At 30.6% G+C, this 15,933-nt stretch overlaps 2 pseudogenes; both read left to right on the forward strand.

Moving 5' to 3' along the window:
• Window positions 1–2,622: 2,622 nt before the first annotated feature.
• Window positions 2,623–3,479, forward strand: LOC129289207 (transcription elongation factor TFIIS-like; annotated as a pseudogene).
• A 640-nt stretch (window positions 3,480–4,119) lies between these two features.
• Window positions 4,120–6,943, forward strand: LOC129289208 (transcription elongation factor TFIIS-like; annotated as a pseudogene).
• The last annotated feature ends 8,990 nt before the right edge of the window (window positions 6,944–15,933 follow it).

Below are 15,933 nucleotides of genomic sequence, written 5' to 3' on the forward strand. Positions count from 1 at the left end.
ATCTGATGAGGCAGCAAGAGGAAGAATTTGAAGAGATAATGATTAAAACGAATTACACCAAGGGGCATTAACTAGAGCTTTATCAATACGTTATTTGACAAGGAGGCCCCTTTACGATTGTTACACCAAGTAAACCAATCATTTGAAGGAAGGATATCAATTAAACCACAATTATTCAACAAATTTGAAAAACGTTAAAGCATCAGTAGGGAAGAATTTGAACTAGATTTATCTTTAGGACCAGAAATGTGGTCGAAATCATCAATTAGAAGTCAGGGATCAGAAATAGAAGGGGCGTTCAACAAAATCCAATTCCACAACTGATAATGATCAGAAAAGTCAGGACAACTGTAATAAAAAGAAATAAAAACACCAAACCATTGGCATAACTACGAGCATGCAACTAGTGAGGCCAAATAGAAAGAACAGAGCAAGAGAAAAACGAAGAGTAAGCCAAAGCCAAACCACTACGACCCACCGGCTCCAAAAACTGTAAACTATCAAAAGAGAAACGCCTAAAAATCGTTTATCAAAAGTATTGCTTCAATTGAGCTGCAAGTTTCTTTTTTTTTTTCCTTTTTAATTTTTTTAGCATTTATCTCTTACATTCCTTATAATGCATCAATAATATTTTTAATTATTCTTTAATTATTTTCACCTCTCATTTTTATTTTTGATTCACCCCACCCTTCTTCTAATTAGAGTTTCTATTTGTTCCAATTCTACTAGAACTAATATAAAACAAACCAACGAAGGATCAACTGATAAGAATATGGCCTGTATAAGTATATTTTTTAAATAAATATTATTTTTTAATTATACTTTAATTTTTTAATTCATTGAAACTAATCGGGATTTACATGAATTTTCCCTAACATTATGTAAACCATAACTAATTTCCCTTTAAGTGAAATTGTTCCAATTAGGTAAAATTCATTAACATATATAGAATATTTTTTCCAACGTAAGATTGAAATTATTCGAGTAATGTTTTAAACTTTATTTATTACTGATTTGTTTCTTTAATTAACATACCGATATCTGTTAATATTAAATATATTAACAGAAAATTTTTAATTTTAATTAAACAATTTTTCAACATGATTCGAAATAAATTGGTCATAATCTGTCTCTCTCTCTCCCCCCCCCCCCTCCACATGTATATATTCGACATTTATTGTTTCAAACAAACCATCACATGGGTAGGGGCGGCGGGGTCTCCCGCTGTTTTATTCTCCTTTTTCCCTCCGTTTCCTTGATCTGGGTGACCATTCAATCTGTGTAAATAAATTCTATTATATTTTGTCAAATAGTTAATTTACAATTTGATTCTTATGTTCAATTTAAAATTATTATGATTTAATCATTGAATATTGTTTTATATATTTATTGTATGATTTATAAATAAAAATAAAAAAAGGGAAAAATATTAATTTTTATGCATATAGTATTTAAAAAATTTAAAAATATATTATTTATAAATTTTTAAAAATATTCCTAGCAAAGAAAATTAAAAACTGTTTCAGTGAGTAAACCAATTTTTACTTTTTAAAAATCAATTTAATGGTAGGGTTCTCTTCTCTTCCTTTTCTATCATTTTTCCTCATTTTCCTCTTCTACATATTAGATTAAGATTATTCGAATAGCTTAGATTTGATTTCTAATAAAATTATTTTAAAATATTAAATCATCAAAGAAGATAATTAATAAAATTCAAACTGTCAAAATTTATTATAAAAAGTTTAAAAATACAGTAAAAAATATAAAATTAGATCAAATCTAAACTGTTTAAATCTTATAATCTTGTGGATAAAAATGAGGAAAGAAGAGGGGAGGAAGATGGGAAAGGGATAGAAGAGAATTCTATCCGATTTATCCAACTGTGCGAAGCGATGAAATCTGATTCAATCTTTGCCAAATCCAAATACATAATCCATCATATCCCCTTAATTATATCATAAAGAAAGGTCAACCAGAAATTTTTTTATAATAAATTTAATATTTACTTAAAATAATGAGTTAAATTAAAGTTAACTTAGAATATATAAACTCAAGCTTATATTATAACTATAAAAAATAAACTAAGGATCTACTTGTTTCAGCTTATTTTAAAAAAAGTCAATTATTAATTTAAAAAATTATTTTATGATTTTTTATATTTAACGTATTTAAACTTTTAAAATCAGAATCAAAAAAATTATTCTTTTAAAAGTTACTTTCTGTAGCCTTTGAAAATAATTTGATGGGATAAATAAAAATAAAAGTTTAAAATTGCGAGATACAGGAATATATTAATAAAATTTTTAAAATAACTAACTAATAATTATTTTTTTATTATCATAATCAAATGTAAATAATGTTTTCTATAAAATCTTACAAAATAAACATCTTTTTATAAATTTTTAAATTATCTAAACATCATTTATTTTTTTAATCTTAAACAAGCTATTTCTAAAACTATAAATAATTCAAATTGATTTTAATAGCTCAAATTTTTGTTTAAATAGTGACCTTGACAGAAATTGATAGATCCTTAAAAGCTCAGTAATCTTCGTATAATCGTCACAAAGAAACGCTTCATTTAACATACGAAGTCGTAGAAATTCTCTTTAGGGTTCTTCGATGGAGAAGGAATTGATCCGACTGTACGAAGCGGTGAAGAAAGCGGCGGACGTGGCTGCGGCGGCGACTTCAACCAATAATAGCGAAGTTGAGGAAATCGATGCCTTGATGCTCTGAAGCAGCTCAAGAAATTTCCTGTCGATTATCAAACTCTTGTATCCACCCAGGTGGGTAAACATGTCAGAGCTCTAACGAAGCATCCAAGAAAAAATATCCGAACTTTCGCTATGGGCGTGGTCGAGATTTTGGAAAGCCATAGTCATCAAGGAAATAAACAAAAACAAGAAAGAAAAGTTGAAGACGAGGTTCAGATCGGACGATCATTCGCTGCTAAAGATTAAGGTACAAGAGTCACGTGTCAGAGCTGAGAAAACGGTTTTCTGCATCAACTGTTAGCAAGATCCTGAAGCAGCAAAGAAGAAAACTACGATTAATCTAACGATGCAACACGGGACAGACTGAGGGAAATCCTGCAGGAGGCGTTCTCTAGGTTTCTGGGGAGGTTGATGATGAAGATGATGAAGCAACCGTGGATCGAGTTAAGAATGTGACCCGATTAGGGTCCTGCAGAAGTGGAATCTGCACTATTTTCAGAATTGGGGTTGTTTTAAGGGGCCGCAAAAGATCAGGTATAGGTCGTTGATGTTCAACCTCAAGGATCCGAAAATCCAGATTTTCGAAGAAGGGTTCTGCTCGGAGAAATCGAGCCAGAGAGGCTCGTCTACAGAGAACAGAAACATGGCTATGATGAAAGGAAGAAGGAGATCGAGAAGATCGAAAGGAAAGCCTTGTTTGAGTGTGAGAGAGGACAGAAACTAAAAGCCACAACTGAAAGAAAGGTCAACCAGAAATTTTGAATAAATAATATTTAATATTTAACTTAAAATAATGAGTTAAATTAAAGTTAACTTAGAATAATAAACTCAAGCTTATATTATAACGATAAAAAATAAACTAAGGATCTACTTGTTCAGCTATTTTATAAAAAAAGTCAATTATTAATTTAAAAAAATTATTTTTTTTATTTTTTATATTTAACGTATTTAAACTTTTAAAAATCAGAATTAAAAAAATATTCTTTTAAAAGTTACTTTCTGTAGCCTTTGAAAATAATTTGATGGGATAAATAAAATAAATGTTTTAAATTGCGAGATACAGGGATATATTATAAATTTTAAATAACTAACTAATAATTTATTTTTTTATTATCATAATCAAATGTAAATAATGTTTCTATAAAATCTTTACAAAATAAACATCTTTTTATAAATTTTCTAAATTATCTAAACATCATTTATTTTTTAATCTTAAACAAGCTATTTCTAAAACTATAAATAATTCAAAATGGATTTTAATAGCTCAAATTTTTGTTTAAAATAGTGACCTTGAAAGAAATTGATAGATCCTTAAAAAGCTCAGTAATCTTTGTATAATCGTCACAAAGAAACGCTTCAGTTTAACATACGAAGTCGTAGAAATTCTCTTTAGGGTTCTTCGATGGAGAAGGAAATTGATCCGACTGTACGAAGCGGTGAAGAAAGCGGCGGACGTGGGCGGCGGCGACTTCAACCAATAATAGCGAAGTTGAAGAAACATCGATGCCTTGATGCTCTGAAGCAGCTCAAGAAATTCCTGTCGATTATCAAACTCTTGTATCCACCCAGGTGGGTAAACATGTCAGAGCCCTAACGACGCATCCAAGAAAAAATATCCCGAACTTTCGCTATGGGCGTGGTCGAGATTTGGAAAGGCCATAGTCATCAAGGAAATAAACAAAAACAAGAAAGAAAAAAGTTGAAGACGAGGTTCAGAATCGGACTGATCATTCGCTGCTAAAGATTAAGGTACAAGATTCACGTGTCAGAGCTGAGAAAACTGTTTCTGCATCAACTGTTAAGCAAGATCCTGAAGCAGCAAAGAAGAAAACTACGATTAATCTAACGATGCAACACGGACAGACTGAGGGAAATCCTGCAGGAGGCGTTTCTCTAGGGTTTCTGGGGAGGTTGATGATGAAGATGATGAAGCAAACCATGGATCGAGTAAAGCATGTGACCCGATTAGGGTCTCTGCAGAAGTGGAATCTGCACTATTTCAGAATTGGGGTTGTTTTAAGGGGCCTCAAAAGATCAGGTATAGGTCGTTGATGTTCACCTCAAGGATCCGAAAAATCCAGATTTTCGAAGAAGAGTTCTGCTCGGAGAGAAATCGAGCCAGAGAGGCTCGTCGACATGAGAACAGAAGACATGGCTAGTGATGAAAGGAAGAAGGAGATCGAGAAGATCAAAAGGAAAGCCTGTTTGAGGTGTGAGAGAGGACGAGAACTAAAAAGCCACAACTGATCAATTCTTCTGCAAGAAATGTGGGAAAAGAGAATGCACGTATTACCAGATGCAGACTCGCAGTGCTGATGAAACTTATGACGGCCTATGTTACTTGTGTCGCATGCAATAACCGTTGGAAGGTTCGCTAGTAAAGTTAGTATATAAAGTATCTCGCATTGGAGAACGAAATCATTATTTTGACGATACAAATTGAGATCGATATGTATCGGTGCGTTTTTTTCCCTGTAGTATTGAAATGTTGGATTCTTGTACTCGAACTACAGATAATTTTTTTTATTCAAGATAGTGAGTTGTGAATGATAAATTGAAAAATTTTTATACTTATACACATCCTATAAGTTGGGTCAAAAATATGACATTAGGTGAATTCATTTTGAATTAGGCTATAAACTTTTTCCTGAAATAGACTCACAATATGAGATTGTTAATTTGTTTATATTAATTATGCTTGATAGTTAAATTTCTCCAAAATAACTTAAGTCATTTAATTAAATATATATATTTTTGGAGTGAAATTTTTTTTATCTCGTATTTGGTCTCTACTTTTTTCCCCATTTTTCTTCTTCTTGATTAAGCTTGCACTTTTTTAAAAAAAAAATTCAGAGGCTTTAAGTGCTATTCAATTTTCTTCTTCTTTTTCTTCACTTTCTATTTCAATCTCTTTGCTTTTTATTCTTCATAATTCTCTTTTTTTTTCCTCGATTGTTTTTTTTTTTTTGGTTTTTTCCCTGAGATTGAATGGCTCTTGATACTAGCTAGTCTTTCCAAAATGGTTTAAGCCGTTTTGGAGAGATGAACAGGAGGGTTAAAAGAAATGAGAAGAAGAGGACTGAGAGGAGCTGAGGGAATTAGAGAGAAAGAGAGGTTGAGAGGAATTGCGAAACTGGGGGATTCTGGAATAATACTCTTGATCATTAGAGAGATTACAAGTCAAGTATCTCGGTATTTATATGTTCAATACTCACACTCCCCAACTGCTAAATCCTAATAAAAAATCTTTAAATCTAAATAAACTAACTAATCGAACTATTGTCATTACTACAAAAACATAACACCTTATATGATCATGCTCTATCTTATAATTTATAGATGTAGGATTTCTTTATCTCTAATGTTGATGAACTACGTTAATTACCTGTGTTTCATGCAATCACCAGTGGAAGTGTTTAGTTTAGTTGTTACTAGTGTCTTTTAATGGATTGCTATTGTTATGATTGTTACCTAATGTATTAAAACAAACACGAGTTAAAAATCCAAGAAAAAATATCCGAACTTTTATGGGCTGTCGAATTAAAATAGTCATAAGGAAATAAACAAAAACAAAAAAAGAAACGGGGAAAATATTGTTGCTAAAGATTAATATTATTCAAGCTGAAAAACTTTTTATTTAAATTGAAAAAGCAAAAAAAAAACGTTAAATCTAACGATTGCACGCGGGACAATGAAAATAGGAGGCGTTCTCTTTTTTTATGATTTGAAGCCCATTCGATTAAAGATTACCCGATTATCTCTGCAGAAGTGGAATCTGCACTTTTCAGAATTGGGGTTGTTTTAGGGGCCTCAAAAGATCAGGTATAGGTCGTTGATGTTCAACCTCAAGGATCCGAAAAATCCAGATTTTCGAAGAAGAGTTCTGCTCGGAGAAATCGAGCCAGAGGCTCGTCGACATGAGAACAGAAGACATGGCTAGTGATGAAAGGAAGAAGGAGTACGAGAAGATCAAAAGGAAAGCCTTGTTTGAGTGTGAGAGAGGACAGAAACTAAAAGCCACAACTGATCAATTCTTCTGCAAGAAATGTGGGAAAAGAGAGTGCACGTATTACCAGATGCAGACTCGCAGTGCTGATGAACCTATGACGGCCTATGTTACTTGTGTCGCATGCAATAACCGTTGGAAGTTCTGCTAGCAAAGTTAGTATATATAGTATCTCGCATTGGAGAACTATCATTATTATTTGATACAAATTGACATCGATATGTATCGGTGCGTTTTTTCCCTGTAGTATTGAAATGTTGGATCCTTGTACTCAGAACTATATATAATGTGTTTTTTTTTAATGCAAGATAGAGATTTGTGATTGGTCGATCAATTGAAAAATGTCATACTTATATACATCCTATAAGTTGATTGATTATATATGATTGGTTGGAAGGTAAGATATAGGTAAATTTATTTGAATTAGGCTATAACATACAAAAACTCTTTTCAATATAAGATTAATGTTAAATTCTTTATATTAATTATACTTAATAATAATCGACTTCACCAAAATAGCTTAATTAAGCCATTTGGTTAGACACAAAATGTGGAACTTCTTTATCTTTAATAATTTCTTTTTTACTATTTTTTCCCATTTCGTCTTAATTAGGCTTGTACCTTTTTTAAGTTTTAGAGGCCTCATGTTCTATTCAATTTTCTTCTTCTCCAAGCTCTTTCAATCCTTTTGTTTTTTTTTTTTTGTTCCCTCTTCATCTTTCCCATATTGAATGGCTTTTGATAACATGCAGTCTTCTCCAAAATAGCTTTGATTAGAGACATCCCAAACCTTATTCATATTCTGTCTTATAATTTCTAGATGTAGGATTTCTGTATCCCTAATATTGATGGACTATATAACGAACTATGTTAATTACTTGTGTTTCATGCGATCACCAGTGGAAGTTCTTATAGTTTAGTTTAGTTTAGTCATTACCAGTGTCTCTTAATGAATAGCTACTGTTATTGTTACTAAATGTATAAAAATAAACCAGTCTTTTTTCGCCCACCGCAGTTGTGTTAAAATTAATTCTTATACTCATAACTGTTACATGATGGTTTTACTATATGCAAGATAGTGAGTTATGATTCATCAATTAAGAAATGTAAGGTATTCTATTAGTTAATTGATTATGATTGGTCAAAAGAAAAGATATAGGGAAACTTATTTTGAATTAGACTAAATTATGAGGGGGGAAAACTCTCCTAAACTTCCACTCACAGAAATATTACTCCATGTATATTTAAAACTTGACAAATAATTTTATTCTATTATTTTACTAACAAAGTTTAATATGTTATTAACCAAATATCTCCTTTAACTTCATTCCTTTTGCGCAAATTTAGAGTTACTGTATATTGTTTTAGTAAAATAGTGGACCAATTAAAGATAAGGGGTTATTTGGGTTAGTTTAGAAGTTTTCAAAGGTTTAATGTTAAGTTTCAAAAGTCAGGAGGTTATCTGCACGAGTCATGACCGGATTTTTGTTTTGATTAAACGGATTTCCCCTATTTTCAAAACGTAAGTTTTAGTTCAATATGTTATCTTTGTTAGGAATATTTTGAATTAAAAAAATTAAATGAAGTTTATATATTCAATTAAATTTTAAGAAAAATATATTTGCACGTCTTTATATATAATTTTCATTGATTTTTACTTAGATCCTATAGTTTTGATCGTTTCATTTGGGCCCTTATACTTTAAGCTGTTAAACCAATTAATCCCTCCCCACTAACATCGCCGGAAATTGCTGACGTGGCAAATTAGATGATGTGACTAACAGATACCTCCATGGAAGCATCTAGGTGAAATAATTGGGAAGCACACGGTGGATTGAGTATAAGTGAGAGAACAAATAGAGATCGTTCGTGCTCAACATTCTTAGGGCTGATCACTCCGCACGTCAACTATTTCATTGAAGGAGGAAGACATCTACACTTCTGCACTTTGCCGACGCTGATTGGCTTCCATCATTCCTTCCATTGTCTCTTATCTTTGTTATGTTTTTTTTTTATCAAACTAACCTTATTGATTACAATCAACGTGTGCAATCAACAGAATGTAACTTTCTAAAAAAAGAATTTAAATTTTTTTGTTGCCCAAGATATCTATACAGCCGATAGCTATGAAACAAATTCCTCAAGAAATCTGAGTGTTATTTAGGACATTGTTCACTCCCAAGCGATTTTTTCTATACATACCTCTAAGAACGGACTCAGGTTGCTATCATTTATGCCACACCTGCTTGATAAAATTTAAAATTTATTGGGTTTGAGTGAAATATAAAAAGAGTGAGGAGTCAAGAGTGATTTCTGTTACTGCTGTAACTGAGGAGTCAAGAGAGTTTCATTTGTTAATAACTTCTGCTTAAATAATGTCCTCCACAGTTTTCTCAATTAGTTTTATTCCATTATCTTTTACTAAAGATCATATCTATTCCTATCCCAGGCAAAAGACTCATTAATTATTTATGTCGATATATGACTTCTAGATCGATCAAATACATTCTCAGGTTAAAAAAAAAAAAATCACATAAGTTATAATATGTTAGTGTGTGTGTAATTTTTGAGTTGGAAGCTTTTACATTTAGTACTTAACCGTATTTCAAATAAAATTTTCTATAATAGGGGACATGAAAAAAAGAATTAGCTTTCAGAATTTAGCTGTATCTATACATGCATAAGAAAAGTCTTGAGAGATAATTTAATTGCTTAATTCATATTTTTAAAGAAATCTATGTATGTGTAATGAACATAAAGAAATGTCGACATAATTTTATTAAAATTTTAAAAAATGTGAATGTATGTATGATTCATTATTGAATCAGCCCAAACATAATCTCTTCACTTAAAAATCCGAAAGAAATTAAAACAGACGGTCAATTTATTGCACAATGTAAAGTAGTTTCAATATTAATTAAGTGGTTTTTTATTTTTATTTTTTGGAGTTTAACTAAGTGGTTTAAACGACGTGGTTTCACAGGAGACAATTAACCCTGCAACTGTCATTCAAGTCAGCATGTATCGTTCTCTGCCTATAGCATTTTCGAAGAGCTGAGCAAGTTGTTCGTGAGTGAAACGTCACCTGTTGTTGCTGTAATTGTCGATGCTTCGTTAGATCAGGTTGTGGAATTTGTGAAGGATCGAAAAGTCTTGTCGTTTGTGTATTTCCCTCCATGTCCATGAAGCTTTCGCTTAGATGGATAAGGCAGTGTCTTGTGAGTTTAGAGATCTAATGGAACCCATAAAGATTTTTAGGTCAGTGTTTTTTGTATATGTATTATGTAAGATAATTTTGCAAACTCTTAAGAATAAATCATTAATATATTTTTTTGGGTAAAATGTCTCTGATCAATGAATAAAAAGGCTCAACCCACTTTAGAGTAAAATTAAGAAAATGATAAACATTTTTATTGAGTGAAAAATTAGAGAGATATAAAAACATTTAAGACATATTAGTTAAAACCATATTATTGGCATGAGTAAGTTAGATAATTTCGTCTTTTAAATGACAATATTGGATCGAACACTTTTTTTTTATTAGAGGTAATATATTTATTTAGTACACATTTTATTTTAAATTTCCCAAGTTATTAAAATATTTTTAATTTAAACATGCTTTGTCATCCATCATATAAAATTTGAAAAAATAGTTTATAGACTGTGTTTTGCAGTTCAAATTGAGTACTCCATTAATGAATATATTAAATATATTGAATTGATCATGCAACTATATATATATAATTATTGATGATCAGTTGTGAATATAAATATAATACAACTTAACATGAATTCTATATTTTGTTTATAGTGATAAAAAAAGCATATTTATTTATTTTTCACAAATCACACACATATATAGAGTCGAGAATAAGAGTTGGGTTTGAAGGGTTAGACCTTAAAACTATATTTAAATAAAAGTTTGGGCTTGAAAAATATAAAATTTTTAAGATAATTGAGTTTTTGGGACAAGCCCTAATAGCCCATGAAAAATAGAGCTCGAGTTTGGGTGGGTCACTAAGCCCTACTCTATTTTTTTTTTCTTCTATATTGAAATGCACTATTTGGAAAATGAAAAAAAAAACCCCTAAGTATTGAATTATTTTAAGTTCTCTCTCTCTCTCTCTGTCTCTCTCTCTCCGCCCCTTCCCCTTCTCGACTTGGTGTTTCCCTCTTAACATTATATTGCTTTGGCTTTTTAGCTCCTTTATTCTCAATAAATTCCTCTTTCGTCATAGACATTTTTTTTAGGTCATGGATGTTTGAAATTTGAATTTGAAGCTTACTTTTAAAATTTTAATTTAATTCAAAAATTTTTATTTCTCATTTTATTTTGTGAGGATTATATTGATATGCCTCATTTATTTTGTTTCATTTTCTGGCATCAACTAACATGTATTTTGGCTTTTTAATCTTTTATTTATTGTTTAAATGATGTGAGATCTTGATCTAGTTTATGTTAAATTTTAGATTTAAATTATAATATTAAATATTATGATGTAAAATTAAATTATTTTTTAGAAGAACAACATTAAATTATAATATTAATTTTTTATTTTTTAAAACCAGGCTTCTGGGCCTAATTTGACCTTAATCCCTATCAATAAAGATTGAGCCTCAATATATTATCAAAATTTAAAAAACTGGACTGCAAGACTTAGGCCTTAAAGGGCTAGGCCCACTCAATTCCCGCCTTTACACAAATACATTAAAAGTTCCTCACAAAAGGGGGGAAAAGCATATAAATTATAAGTTAACTATGGTTGTTTCAATTCCTTGGTTTCCCCTCTTAAAATCTCAAAAGTGGCTAACTTTTTTGCCAATAAACCAAAACTTATGGTCCTTAATCTTTAAATAATTTGTAAACATTTAATTAATAACAAAATAGACTAAAACCACCAATTCTTTGAACCGCAGGTCATAGTTTTTGTCTCTCCCTTATTAAATAAATATTAATATATCGGCCAAAAAATAAATATTAATATTGGTTAAAATCCAGGTTGTATCCCTGTTCATGGTAGTGATCTTTTTGACACGCTTCACGATCAAAGCAACGAGATGTACCAGATTTTTCTTCAAGCTGGACAGCGATTCCAACTGGCCGACGGCATATTAGTTAACATGTTCGAAGAAATGGAACTTGGGTCATTACAGGCCTTGCGAGAAAGGCCTGGCCCAATTGTGTACCCAATTGGGCCCATTACACAATTGAATGTTGAATCATCGACTACTTATGAATGTCTAAATGGCTGGACAAGAAGCCACCTAAGTCAGTGGTTTATGGTGACAATGATGGGAGATCCTAAAAAAAATTTAAGTGTCAAATTTTAAAAATTTAGTTTAAGTTGAATTTTAAATGTTAAATTTTAAAAATTACAATTCAATCTCTTAATTTTATAACATCATTGTGATAAATTTCAATTTTTACTCACAATTTTAACAAAGAAAATAATTTTTTTTTATTCTTCAACTATATTAAATTTTAAAAAATAAGTTATAAATTCATCAAAATATAATTATAAAATTAAAAGATTGAGTTATAAATTTTTAAAGTTTGGTACTTAAGACCTAACTTAAATTAATTGATCCTTTTGAGACCTCTTTATCATCCTCCCTTGATTTATGTGTGCTTTGGAAGTGGTGGGACTCTTTCCTATGAGCAATTGGATGAGCTGGCAATGGGGCTTGAACTGAGTGGTTAGAATTTCTTGTGGGTGTATAAGCCTAAAGCCTCCAAATCGGTTTGGCATTGTTTTGCATGTAAGTGCTGAAAATGAAGACCCTTTGCATTTTCTACCACGTGGCTTCTTGGAGAGGACACGAGCAAGGGTTGGTGGTTTCTTTTTGGGCAACTCAGGTTTATCAATTATGATCTTTTCTTTTATTTAATTGAATGGATTTCATTTGTAAGGGAATATAATGGTTATAATATATGGACAGACATAAGGAAATAATAAAACCTAATGTTATGTTTGAATAGATGTGGATTTGAATTTGAGTTAAATTTATTTTTTGGGTGATTAAAAATATATGGATTTGAATTTGGGTCAAATCCAAATTCAAGTTCTATCTTAATCATTTTGTAATTTGAAATCTTTTCTAAACTCCATTATTTCAAACCCTAACTCAATTTTTTTTTGTAATTTCATCCAAATCAATGAAGGCTTAATTGGCCCACCAATGATAATTGGACTGGACAATTGAAGTTGATGGAAACAAGCCACCACCATTGATTGGGATCGGATGATTGACTTTCATTGGGACTAGATCGATGACAACGATTGAGATGGGATGACTAACTTCTACTGGAGCAAAACCAACGGTGACAATCGAGATTGGACGGCTGACTTCCACCAAGACTAAATTGACGGCAACAAGAAGGGAATGCCGACTTCCATTAGGACCGAACTAACAACAATGATCAAGATGAGACAATCGATTTTCACTTGATTAGATCGATGGCAATGATGGGGATTGGATGACTGACTTCCATCAAGACAAAACTAATAGCTATGATCGGATCGGATAGCCTACTTTCATTGAGTTCAATCTTGATGGGAGTCAGCTGTTTAGTCTTGGTGGAAGTCGATTATTTCCTAATCATTACCATTAGTTCAATCCCTATGGAAGTTAGCCATTTGATCACGATGGTTGTCGTCGATCCGGTTGTGGAAGAAGGAGGCCATCTAGTCCCGATTGTCGTAGTCGATCCAATCTTGATGGAAGTCAACCATCCAGTCTTGATTGTTGTCGATGCTACAGTTTTATTCGACTTTGACTGTTTGATCTTGATGAAATTGGCCATTCAAACCATTGACTTTGATTAGCCACCCAAGTTTCTTTTAAATTCAAATATATAATTTAAAATTTAAAATTTTACTTTAGATCCAAATAAATAATGTTAATATTATAATTTAAAATTTTTTATATTATTCAAACAAAGAATTTTGAATTTATGAATTTCAAATATAAGATTTTAAATCTAAATTTCTAACTTAAATTCACCATTTCAAACCCAACCTAAAGTTAAAGTAAGCAAATAAACAATAAAAAAGACTTCAATTACATAACTAAATTCCATTAAATGCTTATCTTTACCCTTTGATTTAGATGGAGTGAAAAATACGAGAAAAGAAAACTATGAAGGAAAGCTCTTAAAAATAATTTGAAAAATGCTTATTATTTTTTGAAAATTTTTTAAAATTTTCTCATTTCCCTATTTTAATTCATCTTTTCCCTAATCCAAAACAAGCCCCATGATGAGATCTTAACCATTTAAATTTATCTCAACTAAGTTTTATTTGAAATTTTTAACTTTAAATTCAATTTTTTATTTGAAAATTTAAAAATTATTTTTATTTTACATCTTTTGTTTAATCAGAATGACCCATTTTTAAATTTTTTATTTTTAATATTTAAATTGAAACCTTTTTTTTTAAAAAAAAAGTTGATTGTGAGCGAAATATCTCCATTTTGTATTTCACTCCTATTAAAATAAAAACTTAAAATGTTAAAATAAGAAAATCTAAACCATCAATTTCAAATGTTAATCATGATGATTCAGATTGATGTGGAATAAAAGGAACGAAAAGATTCTAGAGAAATGAAAAATAAAAGATAAACAACTAACAGACAATATACTTGTTTATAAATATAGCTTCTTTATAATTTGATTATTTTTATTGATCAGTTTATAACATGATTAAAAATAACTTCACTTTTGGAGGTTTGAGATGAGGTGAAGATAGTAGTAAAAAAATAAATAAATAAACTCTCAAGATATAATTAAAAAAGAAATAATTAGACTTTATTCTTTAACATACTAGCACTTGAAACCTTCTTTCAGGTTCAAGTGCTTAGCCATGTGGCAACAGGTGGTTACGCATGCCATTGTGGTTGAAACTCAATTATAGAGTGTGGTTAATGAGATGCCATTAATTGCATGACGACTATTTGCTGAGCAGAAACTAAATGCGGCCATGGCAAGTGATCAAGGTGGCTTTGACACCAAAATGTAATAATAATCAAGCTGTCGTGGGAAGGTAAGAAATCACCAAGGTTATGAAGAGCTTAATGCAAGGTGAAGCAATTCACCATAAAATGAATGATCTCAAACTCGCTGCTTCTCAAGCACTTCAACAATATGGGTCATCCACTAGGACTTTGTCAGAGTGTGCTCCCAAATGCAAAAGTTTCACCAAAAATGAATAGGCTTGCTTTTTCAATGTTATATAACTTACCTAAGACCCAAATTATTAAAGATGAGTTTTGCCTTTCTTTTTCTCTATCACCTCCTCTAATAATTATTAAAAATGAACGAAATTTATATATTAATAATTATAATTTATAATTATAATAATATAGCATCTATTATTTTAGCCGACCAAATATTTCTTCCACACATTGAGCTCTATATATGTTTTTTTTTTATTTTTTTATTTTTTAACATTTATCTCTTACATATATATATATATATATATATAGTAGAAGAATAACTAGCCTACATCTAATGATGACACGTTTCTCCTCCTATGAATGTGATAACTTCCAATATTTTATTGAATTTATTGGTGTTTTTAATGTAATTGAAAGTCATTTATTTATTTTTTTTTTGCAAAAATATGACGAAGTGGATGAATGTATGTGAAAATGTGCTTAGAAATGTGTTAGAAGTTAGTGGACCAATTTTAGCATTAATTCTGAATTTTTTGCATGTAGGGAGGCCTAATTTAGGGGTCTAAAGAAGAAAATTTTGGTGCCAAATTAAAGGAATCTAAAAAGAAAATCTAAATAGATCATGTTCGCTACAGCAAAAACATGTTTTGCTGTAGCAAAACGTGATTTTAGTAAAATACATAGTTTTGACTCTCAACGAATTTTTAGAACTTGGGCATCTCATTTTCGTGAATTCTTCATCTCCAACAGTTGCAAAACATCCAGAAAGAGCAAGAGGAGCTAAAAAAGGGTTGGAGAAGCTTGATTTTAATAGAAAATCAAGGGTTTCACTCAAGATTGCTTTGATTAAGCTTTTCTTCTCTTTCTTTTCTTTACTTTGCTAGATATATTACTAATTTTGTTGTCATGGATGCCATGTGTGGTTGATTTTCTCTTAATGCTATGAATTAATTCTTAGATTAGAGCATGTTTGAACCATTTATTTGAGCTTCATATTAGTTTTATTTACTTAATCTTGTGCTTATTTGTTTACTT

Source organism: Prosopis cineraria, unplaced genomic scaffold (genome assembly GCF_029017545.1).
Source record: "Prosopis cineraria cultivar Desert tree isolate PC_DT_omini unplaced genomic scaffold, ASM2901754v1 PC12, whole genome shotgun sequence".
Lineage (NCBI taxonomy): Eukaryota > Viridiplantae > Streptophyta > Magnoliopsida > Fabales > Fabaceae > Prosopis > Prosopis cineraria.